The sequence below is a fragment of the Capsicum annuum genome, chromosome 7 (genome assembly GCF_002878395.1).
Source record: "Capsicum annuum cultivar UCD-10X-F1 chromosome 7, UCD10Xv1.1, whole genome shotgun sequence".
Lineage (NCBI taxonomy): Eukaryota > Viridiplantae > Streptophyta > Magnoliopsida > Solanales > Solanaceae > Capsicum > Capsicum annuum.
The window spans coordinates 58,125,943-58,139,417 of record NC_061117.1 but is presented as its reverse complement, the minus strand read 5'-3'; the positions used below and the strand labels follow the sequence as shown (position 1 = coordinate 58,139,417).

The 13,475-nt window shown below is 35.8% G+C and overlaps 1 non-coding gene across 1 annotated transcript; it reads left to right on the top strand.

Annotated features, from left to right (window-relative positions):
* The first annotated feature begins 12,795 nt into the window (after positions 1-12,795).
* Positions 12,796-12,902, top strand: LOC124886191. Its single transcript, XR_007043277.1, has one exon. It is a non-coding gene; the product is annotated as a small nucleolar RNA R71 (small nucleolar RNA).
* The last annotated feature ends 573 nt before the right edge of the window (positions 12,903-13,475 follow it).

The following is a 13,475-nucleotide window of genomic DNA, read 5'->3' as shown; positions in this document are numbered from 1 at the left end:
CATCTGCCATGAAATTATCTTTGACATCCTTGGATGGCTTAATCATATGTAACCTAGTCTTTAGTTGGATGCTGACATGTTGGCAGCAGCTTATGATCAGGGATAACAAAAAGATATCCAACTAATTAATCAGTCGTCTTCTAGTAACAACAATCAAAGTATGATTCTTTGACAGATATTTTTCTTTCAATGCTCTCTTTTGGTTTCGATATATTTGCCAACTATCCCAAAGTTTTTGTCAAATAAAATTGTTATATGTTAATATTTTGAAAATGGTTTTTTGGTTATGTTCTAAAAATAATTATTTAGTTATGTTCTGAAAATGGTTATATGGCTATATTATGGAAATGGTTATTTGGTTATGTTCTAAAAATTGTTATATGATTATGTTATGGAAATAGTTATTTGGTTATATTCTAAAAATGGTTATATAATTATGTTCTGGAAATGGTTATTTGGTTTTGTTCTAAAAATAATTATAAGGTTATGTTCTGAAAATAGTTATATGGTTATGTTGTCAATTTGAAAGACAAATTATATGGTCATTTTATGCACATTAAGACGATTGTGTTCTGAAATTGGTTACATGGTTATGTTGTCAATTATAAGGTCAAAGTATATAGTTATGGTCTGCAAATTAAGACGATTGTATTTGGAAAATTATGTTGTCCATTATGCAGTCATGTTGCATAAATGAAGACGACAGTGTTCTAAAAATTGGTTATATGGTTATGTTGTCAAATTCAAGGTCAAATTATATGGTTATATTCTAGAAATTAAGTCTATAGTGTTTGGAAAATTGTTTTATGGTTATGTTGTTAAATTAAAGGTTAAATTTATATGGCTATGTTTTATAAATTAACACTATAGTGCAATTCCTTAAACTTCAAAATAATGTCATGGGGTAAATGTGATGAAAGATGTCTTATCTCTTTTCTTTATCTCAAAGTCTGCCTAATGAAGTATGTTTAGTATGTGTCTTCACATAAGTATATGTGGTGATGAATACTATTAGAAATTTAGTGCGCACTAACTTCGAAGAACTTATAAGTTACTTATATCATGTCGCATGAAATCTTGAAAATCAATTAACTATTGTAGTAATAGCCTGTTGCAACTACAAGGGTGATTCTTTGTGTTTCTTAACAAATGAGAACATATGTTCCCTAAAGGGGCTAAGTTGAGCCATCTACAAAGAAATTAATAATTTGATTGTATGTTGAATAATTTCTAAAGTTACTTTGCTTAAAGTGTATGTCTTATCTAAAAAATGAAAGTAGAATATTAATATGTGGGACCTCATCAGCCTTGGCATTCAATATTTTATTGAGTAATTAAACCACTATGAAGTTATATTGAGTCACTGAACTTCAAAGTTTGTTTTTAATGTACAAATTTAAGATCAGAATTTGTACTTTGGGAGAATTATGGGGTTGGGTAGATGGATAGGAGTTTGTGGTACTGGATCTATTAAAAGTTTGACCATTGCTTTTAGTTTTGAAGTATGTTTTGCACTTTACCTTTACATTTGTAGGATGTTAAACTGCATCTCTATTGTAGTGTTTTTTGACACTTAACATGTATTGATAGTTCTATTGTAGCTCTAATCACCATTTTAAACTTTTGAACCTGTGATTTGAAAAGGTAATATGTGGATAACTTCTGGATGCAAATAAATTGTGGAGTTGATTAAGAACCCATATAACTTTTGGCTCAAAGTTTTCTGAAGCCTAGAAGTTATTTTCTTGTTGTAAAATTCGCTCAGATACACATTGAAGGAACCTTTATTGCCTTTTCTATCTCATTGCCTATCTTTGACCAAAATTGCAGTTTCAATAAATGCTTGAATAAAATTGGTTCATAACTTATATTTATCGACGTTTGTAGGTGGAGATAATAATCAAGGAGATGATGAAAGGCATTGATGAAGATGATATTTGTGATTTGGTTGCAAGTGATAAAAACTATTGTATGGTCATCTCAGATCTTTTATTGACATTATGTATATTCACTTTTTGTTGTCTATACAGTTGGAATATTCATGTGCCAAGTGGGTATATTTTGCCTATTTATGGATAAATTAAGATTGATATTTTGTATAGTTTACGCCTATGGTAGATGACACATTATGAATGGGTTGTTTTGTATATTTTGTGACTATGGCGAATGATATTATGTCACTGCTACATTTTGAATTATGATCATTCAGTTTATTTAAGTAATTATCATCTATTGTGGTATATACAATTTCATGATTTCAATTACTTATAAATATATATATCCAACCAAACCTATTGGAACATAGATGAACTGTTACAATAGGTAAAAGACATGTTGCAATAGATTTTTCTAAGCACAGGGTACCAATAGTTGGATGAGAACTGTTACAATAGGTAAAATATAACAGTTGATGTAGAATTTTTATCAATGTGGAAACCCATTGCAATAACAACAATATCTATTGCAATTGTGACATGACCCAAACTGAGAGCCTTATCATAATGGTCATCCCAAGTCCAACCAGGACTGGGGACCACCCCTGATACCCAATCCAACCTCTAAGCACATACTCGGAGTCGAATAAATTTCAAACATATAAAAAGATAGCGTATTCAAATATACAATGACTTTGGGATAAGTCAAATTCCTAGACCAACCCAACCAAGTCAATACGTCCAATAACCAACCAAACCAGGATAGTAACCCAATATGTTTATATATGTAAGTCAAAACAAAATGGAACAATTATAAATCAAATACAGTCAATCGGTGACATCCCCAATACCAACCAATCCCAAGGATGATACCAATATCGATACCTAAACACTTGTTGTGAATCAGATGCACACACAAGTGCACATGATCGTACAAGTAATATAGTGATTTAGACAATTAGATATCGTTCCTACGAGGACTAAGCAACTAGAAATTTAACCAACTTTTAGTTTCACATGATGAGTATTAGGTGTTGTATAATATCATGATGATTTTGAATTTGAGAATAAAAATGTAAATTAATAAACAAGAAAAAAGTATTATGACTAAAGCAAAGCAAGCAACGGTTGTAAACAGTTATAATAAGAATTCTAGGTTGAAGCTTCTTGAATAATCATAAAAATCTCTATTCTTTTAGAAGTCTAATTGGTTATTGGGTTGTTGATTCGCAAGGTTTAGTCAACGATCTTTGTCTCCCGACCTAAAATCTTTTATATATTGAACATTGTAGCTGCAACTCCCACAGAGATAACAATTCTTCTAGATTCATAAAGTTATCTTCTTGTAATTGAACAAAACAAGGCTTCTAGGTATATTCCTATCCTAGATGCTAATTCAAACCCCTTATTTTATAAAACGATAAGAACTTTTCTCTTTAATTTCCTCATTCTAATCTACGATTCTCCTCCCGGATTCACATAAAAATATAAATTTATTTTAATGGTGGCCAAGAATTAAAATCGTAACCTCAAGAAATTAAAAACAACCTAGGTGATAATACAAAAAGAAACTACTTTAAAGAATATCAAAGAGTAATCATGTTCTTGACCTCAATCCTAGAACAGGGGTATTTAGCCACTTATGTTTGAATTAAACATCAAAAATAAGTAATTAATCATACCCAAAATTAGTCTTGAGGTACAGAAGTTCAAAACAAATAATAAGAACCCAAAAAAGAAGAATTCTATTCTTTTCTGCTGCTCCTATGATTGCCAAAAGTCCTCCAAAATTATCCTGGATTTTTTCTTTTATAGCTGGGACAAAACACTAAAAATCTTTCCGATTTTTCTAGGCGACGCGTAGAACCATGACTTCAAATGCCATTTCCTATCAAAATCTGGTTACTCACGGAATTCAATTATTTAGTGAAAAATTGTGAAATACACCCTCACCGCGACATGCCACTATCGCGGTGAGTCACTGGATTTAGACAATTGTGAAATATCCATCCTCCATAATATGCTAAACTTCCAGGTCACACAAATTGATAATTGGGACTGTACCTCGATGCGGTGGTATCGCGAACGTACACTGGAAAGTGACATCTGTGACTTCCTTCTTCTCCGCGACGTGCCATAATCGCAAATCTTCACTGGATTTCGACCAATGTCATTTTGTTGGTCGGCACGATGCGGAGTCTCTCCAAATGAGAATTCCTGACTTCCAACCTACCTTTTTGAGCTATATTTTAATACCTTGTATTCCTCCTATCATTCCATATCATTACTGTATCCAATTGCATCTAATTCTTTAAGATTTTAGCCTAAAAGCACTAATCATGTCCATTAGGCACGAAACAGAATTAAAGCTGAACTATACTTAGGAATTTATAAAATGTTCTCGAAGAAAGTCTAAATCTGGGTGCACATTGATGCTTTGAGCATATAAATATGCCCAAGATCACCACCCCACACTTAAAACCTTGTTCGTCGTCGAACAGTTTAATTCAAAAGCACAATCACTTCCTCTTTACACCATAATCTCAAAGTTATGTTGCAATGGATACTTACACTTTGCAATATTGTATTCTTACCTAAGAATGTCATAACAATTTTAGCACATGGGACAAGTTCGTTCAATTTGTTTTCTATCTCAATAACGGATTTCTAACGTATCGGTGAACTCAATCAAAGTACTCAATCCAAAAACATAATAACTAATCTAGCTTTCATCCACATGTATCCTCACATAAAGAAAACTTCCCCATATTAACTCATAATGATATCTATACAAAAATAGGGGAGTATCAAAATCAAATTGCTCTCTCTCAACAAAGAATCCATACATACTAGTGAACGAACCATAAGCTTTCCCTTAGTGTACTACTCCACTAATAGTCGGATGTTGAGGTGAAGGATCAACTAGGTCTTTTCAGGATGTAATGAAGGCTAGGGGACAGGTAGGTACTATTTAGGAAATAGTGATTATTGCTCCTAAGCGCTTTAATACAAGAACTATCAATTAAATCGATTCCCCAACACTAATTTACCCTACTATTATCTCCCCATTCTTTTATTTTTCAACTCCTCTTTCAATTAGCTTATTTACTCAAACTATGGTGGGAGTATTAAATTTTTCTTCCAAAATACTTTCCTCTTTTTTCGCACCAATTTTATGCTACGCACCCCTATTACAACCACCCTTAACTTAAGGAACTTGCCTTCATTAAGGTGCACATTATCAAATTGGACCAGGGCCAAAACAGGTTCATTGTAACATTTCTGGCTCAAATTAGAAACTTTCTAAAGCACAATTTCTTTTTTTACTAACTCCCAACCACACAAAGAACTTCCAAAAGTCAATAACCACTACTTTGAGGCTTAAATTTCACCTATTCCTTCTTCTTTTTTCAAACTTCTAATCTCCTCTTAATTTTATATTAAAACTCTTAGGAGCTTATTTGGATCAAATTAAGATTTATCAACGAAAGGATAGGGCTACATATACGGCTACCAAAGAAATAGGCTAAAGGCTCAACGGGGCTAACTTGGACTATGCACCATGGTAGGTATATTTAGGATAGAAACAGGACTATCAAAGAAATGCCTACATCACTTCCTACACTAACACCTTTTATTTCACTTTATAAACACACTAGGAAAGTTTTAGATATTTCTATTCATGTAAAATATACACAAATCCTCACACTCATAGTGCATGCACGAAATCAAATCAAATCCTTAAGGTTCCCGATCTTGTTCTTTATTGAATTAAAAAATTAAGCCAACACATCATATTTCACTTATCAAGATTAAATCATCTGTACTTAAATCCCTTCTTAAAATCAAGACTCTTTAATGTTTTTAAATCAAATTTAATTCACATTATTACAAAGATGTCCCACTCCACACACTCCTCTAAGATAGTGAATAGGTTCTCGTTTATTCTTTACTTCCTACAACCACTCCCCATAAGACGGTTGTCATCCATCTATCATAGGGGATGGCAACTAACTATGACTTTTTGTTCCTAATCACCAAAGAGGGCAAAAGTAAATACTTGAAACTGAAACTTTCCAATGAGGGCGAAAATGACAATAAAAACATACTTTGAACTTAAAGCAACATGCGATAAATGCCAAAAAGGGCAAATTGCAACCCACAAAGTTACTAACTATTACAGACCAATGTTCCAAATAGCTAGAACTTGCAAAAATCAACAAAACAAAAAATAAAAATTGTTCAGCTAGAAAAAAAATAAGATAAAACAGCAAAATACGAACCCACCACCCCACACTTAAATAAAGCACTACCCTAGTGATTTCAAATAAGCCTATGGTAGGGTGGAAGTATACTCCCTGGACACTCGAATGGAACTATAGCAGTCATGTTCTCAGTAATCCCGTCCATTTCATCAGCATCATCATCTGCTGCATCATTAGACTGGTCCTCCTCATCTGACTCCATATCTGAATCCTTGTACCTCCACTCTTCATCATTCGATATATCATCATCAACCGGCTCGATAAAATCTGGGTCAATTTGTAATAATGTCCTAGCATGGTGCCTGAGTGGGTAATTTAACTCTACAGCATGGAGCTCCTTTGGTGTAGCTGGTCTACCTTTAATAGTCAGCTGCAACATCTGAAGGCCATACATCCTAGCCAGAATCTCAATAGCCTGGGTTTGTCGCTCAACCATGGTCAAAATGGGGCCATTTTCCCCAGATGTGCTCCTAGCTGTAGTGATATCCACAGGGCAAGTAACAACCTCGGGCTTATAGTCTAGCTCCTCTTCATCGACCCTGTACCTTCGCAACAACCTAGTCACCAATTCTTCAAAACCAAAGCTACACCCCGCCTGGGTATGCGCCTTCTTCATAGCAGAAAAAATTACATGCCCCACATTTATATCAACATCATCACACATCAGCACATAAATCATGCATACCCTATCCTAAGTAACCTCTGTCATATGCTTACCCTGAATTAAGCAAGTATAAACAATACGACCCCATATCCTGGCTTTCTTTTTTATCTGAGCATAAGGAAAAGAAGAGTGGATGCCTGTGACACGATGTATAGTCCAAAGATCTGAGGAGTGAGTACCACACAACAGATGTCTGATATGCGTATAAGGGGGTAAAACAATGAACTACCTCAAGAAATTCAGATTTTCCTATAATATACCCAACAATTCATTAATATCAGCAGCAGTGAAACAAATTACCTTACCAGTTGGTATAAAATTTTTGAACTAAGTGCAAATTGCACTCAGTAGGCTGATGGAAGATGAAATTTATATTTATTACCTCAATCCTTCATACCATGGATGTACATTCTCTCAGTAGACTTGCACGATCAATAAACACCTTAGGAATATACTTGGCATCTGTATGCTTGGAGTACCACTGCTTCCCAGCCTTGCTGACAGCTTTGAATCCAAATTTTTGAACCTGCCCACGCTGAATTGGTGGAGCCCGAGGTACCCTAGTGAGTTGCGTTTCAAATGTCCTGCTTCTTTTTTTTGCCAGTGCAAAAGTATTGTACTTTGACTGGTTGGGGCTCCATAATACACCGCAATGCGGTGGTATCAGATCGTCCCACTGGAAAGTGCCAATCGCCAATTTACCATCCATCGTAATGCGGTGTTATTGCGTTAAGTCACTAAAATTGGACAATTTCGAATTTTACAAGTAATGCGATGCAGTGATATTGCGCCAGTCCACTAGAATTTGATAGTTGTCAAATTGCCCATTCCCGCATCACACCATTCTCACAAATTAGAATTCCAGTATATTTTCCAACTCTTTTCTTACGTGAGGAGAACCCCAACTTACACAGATTATTTTGCAACCCTAATTGCTCTCCTCAAATATGGTAATCTTCTTATTTTCACTTTGCAAATCCCTGCATCTCAAACAAAGGCAGCAAATATTGTAAGAAAAAGTGGGTTGCCTCTCACATAGTGCCTTATTTTTGGTCGTGGCACGACTTATCTTTTTGTATTTTTATTTTCTTTTTGATTTTACAACCTAAAAATTAAATTACCTCTTAGAAGTATGGGTTATCTTCCACATAGCGCCTTATTTTACGTCGTGGCATGACTCAACTCTGTTATACTCATTGGTAAAGGTCATAGATTCCTTGTGCTTATCTGAATGATCCACCCATTAGTGCTTTACACGCTGTCCATTCACTAAACACTTTTCTATCTTCTCTTTATTACATAGCTCCACAGCTCTATGAGTTGTCAATCGCCCTACCTCAAAAGGTCCAAACCATTTCGATCATAATTTACCCAGAAACAACTTAAGCCTTGAATTGAACAACAAAACAAGTTGTTCGGGTTCAAATACTCTCTCTTGAATTTGTTTATCATGCCGTCTTTTAGTTTTTTCCCTTTTTAGTTTGGCATTTTTGTAGGCATGAATCCTAAACTCATAAAGCTCATTCAGCTGCAATAATTATTTCTCCCCCGCAGCTTTCATCTCAAAATTTAACCTTTTAATAGCCCAGTATGCTTGATGTTCCAGCTCCACAGGTAGATGGCATGCGTTACCATACACCAAGCAATATGGAAACATCCCAATGGGCGTCTTGTGAGCTGTTCGGTAAGCCCAAATTGCATCATCTAACTTCTCAGCCTAATCTTTTTGCTTTCTATTCACAGTCTTCTGCAGTATCTACTTAATCTCCCAATTGGACACCTCAACCTGTCCACTTATTTGGGGATGATACACCGTAGAAACCTTGTGCCTAACACAATATTTAGCAAGAAGATTTTTAAACCAGGTTTTAATAAAATACGTACCTCTATCACTAATTATCGCTCTAGGTGTACCAAATCTAGAAACTATGTTCTTCTTCACAAATTTCAATACCACTCTTGCATTATTACTCGGACTAGCCACAACTTTCACCCATTTAGAGACGTAGTCAACCGCTACCAGAATGTACAAATTGCCTTTTGAAGGTAGGAATGGGCCCATGAAATTGATCCCCCAAATATCAAAGACTTCAACTTCTAAACTATTGTTAAAGGGCATCTCATGACGCCTAGATATAGTACCCAACCTTTAACATTGATCACATTTTTCACAAAAGAAATTGCATCCCTAAACAACATAGGCCAGAAAAAACCTATTTACATCACTTTTCTCACAGTCCTCTCACCCTCATGGTGTCCACCATAAGGAGATGAGTGGCAATCTTCAAGCACCTTTGAAAATTCAGCCTCTGGGATACACTTATGAATGACTCCATCTGGACCCTGCTTAAAGAGATATGGTTCATCCCAAATATAGGCACGTGAATCATGGAGCAATTTCTTTCTTTATTGTGTGGTGGAATCATGAGGGTACACCTCACAAACTATCAAATTTACAATATCATCATACCATGGGAACTCAACTGCATCTAAAGATAACAACTTTTTATCAGGAAACTCTTTCTTAATACTAAGAGAGTGATCAACAATATGGTTTCGGCTTTCCATCCATGACAAGTGGTCAACAACTTGATTTTTAGTTGCCTTCTAATCTCGAACCTCAAGATAAAATTCTTGTAGTAGTAGAATCCACCTTATCAGTCTAGGTTTAGAATCCTTCTTGTTCATAAAATACTTAATGGCAGCATGATCAGTATGAACAATGACCTTAGTGCCAACTAAGTAAGATCTAAACTTATCGAATGCATACATCACTGCCAACATCTCTTTCTCTATAACCATATAATTAACATGAGCATCATTCAAAACTTTGCTAGCATAGTAGATCGAGTGAAATTCCTTGTCCTTTCTCTGAACCATAACCGCTCCCATAACAACATCTATAGCGTCACACATCAGCTCAAACGGTAACTCCCAATCTGGTGCAATCAAAATAGGTACTTCAATAAACTTCTTCTTTAGTTTTTCAAAAGCTACTTGGCAATCATCTCCAAACTCAAACTTTGCCTCTTTCTCCAATAATTTTCACATGGGGCTTGCAATCTTCGAGAAATATTGAATGAACCGCCTATAGAAACCTGCAGTCCCAGAAAGCTTCACACTTCTTTGACTGTAACTGGATGTGGAAACTTTTCAATCACTTCAACCTTTGCCTTATCTACTTCGAGTCCTTTACATGACACTTTATAGCCTAGGAAAATTCCTTCCTTAACTATAAAGTGGCACTTTCCCAATTTAGCACCAAGTTTGTCTTTTTGCATCGAGCTAGAACTCTGTCAAGATTCTGCAAGCACTTTTTAAAAGAATTACCATGCACAGAGAAATAATCCATTAATACCACCACAAAGTCTTCAACCATGTCGGAGAATATAGCTATCATACATCTCTGAAATGTAGCAGGCACTTTGCATAGGCTGAAGGGCATGCATCTGAACTCGCATTTGCCATAGGGATAAGTAAAAGTGGTCTTTTCCTGATCTTCTGGTGCTATGATTGTTTGATTGTAGCCGGAGTACCCATCCAAAAAATAATAATACTCTTATCCCGCCAATCTATCCAGCATTTGGTCAATGAAAGAAATCGAATAGTGATCTTTACGAGTTGCTTCATTCAACATCAGATAGTCAATACAGATCCTCCAACCGGTCATCATACGTATGGGGATCAATTCATTATCATCATTAGTTACAACGGTCATCCCTCTTTTTTGGTACATAGTGCATTGGACTTACTCATTTTTTATTGGAAATTAGGTAGACAATACCACTATCTAACCACTTAATCACTTCTTATATTACCACCCCCTTCATCATAGGATTCATCCTTCTTTTTTGCTACAACCTCGGTATGTAACCCTTTTCCATGTAGATATTGTTCATGCAAAATGCTGGATTAATTCCTGTAATATCGAACATTTTCCAGCCAATTGCCTTTCTTCTCCTTTTTAGGACTGCTATAGCTTTCTCTACCTGCACATCTGTTAATCCTACAGACAAAATAACAGGCAAAGTATCTTGATCACCAAGAAAAATATACTGTAAATGAGGAGAAAGAACCTTAAGCTCCAAGTTAGGAGCTTCTTCAACTGAGTGCTTGGGCGATGGGATAATCGGCCTATTCAATGGTTCGACAGGCACTTTCATCGTCTGAACCACTGCCAAATTCATAACTTGGACCAATTCCAATTCTTTCACATCTCCATAAAGATCATAACCCATTAAAGCTCGCTCTAATGGATCATCAAACAACAACAAAAGCCAATCAGAAACGAGGTCAATAATTGATATAGATGAAAACTTCTCATATATAGCTGGCAATTTCAATGCCTTGTACAAATCAAAGGTTTCTACTATATCATGTACTCACATTGTCATTTTCCTTGTTGCTACATTAATTAGTGACTGCCCTGTTACTAAGAAAGGTCATCCCAAAATAAATGAAACAATAGGACCAGCCTCAAAGTCAAGAACTATAAAATCCACCAAAAATATTAAGGATTCCACTTGCACCAAAACATCCTTGATAATACCATCCGACCTAAAAAGTGATCTATCAGCCAGTTGTAAAATAATAGTAGTGGGTTTGGGACTCTCAAGACCCATATTATAGTACCATTATGTGGGCATAAGATTTATGCTATCTCCCAAGTCACACAATCCATGTGCACAAATAGTCTGTCCAATGGTAATTTGCAAAGTGAAACTACCCGGATCTTTAAGCTTCGTGGACAATTTATTTTGAATCATGGATGTGCACTCTTGAGTAAGTGCAACTGTAGCATACTCGATCAACCATTTCTTATTTGAAACTATATCCTTTAAGTATTTTGTATATTTTGGCACACCCTGGAAAATGTCAACAAGAGAAAAATTCACTTGAACCTGCTTTAGAAGATCTAAGAACTTCTTGTAACTAGATTCCTCTTGATGCTTCCTTGCCGTTTGAGGAAAAGGTAAGTGAAGAGTCTTCTTCTCCATATGAGTTTCTTCACTTGCCACTTTTTCCTTGATTTCTTTATCTGCATTGTTTTTAGCACCCTTATCATTAATTGGGGGAATAACCTACTCCTGAACTGTCTCCTTAGTTTGTAGCCCACTCCTTGTTGTAATCGTATTTACCTACTTGGGATTTGTCTCTGTATCGCTAGGTAATGCTTCTTAAGGTCTTGTATTTTGTGCCCCTACAATTTAACCCAACTGCAAATCTAGACTTCTCATAAGCAATTGTTGACTCTTCAACTTAGCTGCAAACTATGTCTGTTGAGTCTTAATTTCAGTTGCAAATTGCATTGTTGAGCCACAAACTGCTTCATCAATTCCTCCATATTGCTAGATTGAGTAGTCGCCTGAGTATTCTGAGCTGGCTGTGGATTTGGTTGCACTTGTCCCTTGTACTAATTTGCATTCTGTGCCTGATTTCCACCCCATGAGAAATTGGGATAGTTCCTCCAGTTGGGATTATAAGTGTTACCAAAATTTTGTAATCCCTACCGATTTTCATTCCCCACATAGTTGATAGAATCTGGATTAGCTATGCAAGCATCAGCTACATGCTCACTATTTCTGCAAACCTCACACCAAGAATTTACCTGTTGGACTGTATTCGTTGTAGCTGCTGGTTGAGTAACACCCAACTTTATGTTATTAAGCTGAGTAATCATATGATTTTACATGGCTGCGATCTGTGCCTTTAATGTAGTGAAATGATCTACCTCCAATACCCCTACAACCTTTTAGGAGTACTCCTCGAGTCTGCATGCCAGTCAGGGTTCCCTTGTGAAATCTGATTCAACAGTGTGTACAATTGTTCATATGTCTTCTTAAGAGCCTGTCCACCTATTGCTAAATCCAAGAGAATCTTCATGTTTGGATCTAATCCTTCTATGAAAGTATGCACAAGAACATTATTGGATTGATGATGGTAAGGGGAATTTTTTAGCATACCCTTAAATCTCTCCCAAGCTTGGTAGAGATTCTCTCCGTCTTTCTCTCTAAAACTAAAGATTTTACTCCTCAAGTGTACCGTCTTCCTAGATGGAAAGAATTGAATAACAAATTTCCGAGCTAGATCTTTCTATGTAGTGATAGAGAGTGGTGGTTTAACATGTAACCACCTTTTTGGTTCCCCCATTAGAGAGAAGGGAAAGAGTGTCAACCTGACATAATCAGGATTCGCCCTTTTAGGAATGTATGTATCGTTGATTTCCAAGAAAACCTATATATACTGTTGTGAATCTTCATGTGAAATACCATGAAATTTCCCTGCTGAATTCAGTAATTGCACTATATTCTGCTTTAATTCAAATTGACCTCCTGGTTCAGGATTTAGAATACTACTCGTCACATGGTTTGTGAGTGGGATTGCCACCTCACAAACAAGTTTAGCAGCTTGTTGAACAGGAACAACTGGAATAACAGGAATGACAGGAGGTGGAACATTCCCGGCATTTAGATCAACCGGTTTATTTCGTTGTTCAGTCATTGTTCACGTTTGTTGAAAGATTTGCTCTAGTTCTGCAAAAGGCTCTACCAGTTCTTTATGTCTCGCCAGTCTTGGATTCAGCTAAACCTACAAAAATTCAGCTGCTAAGAT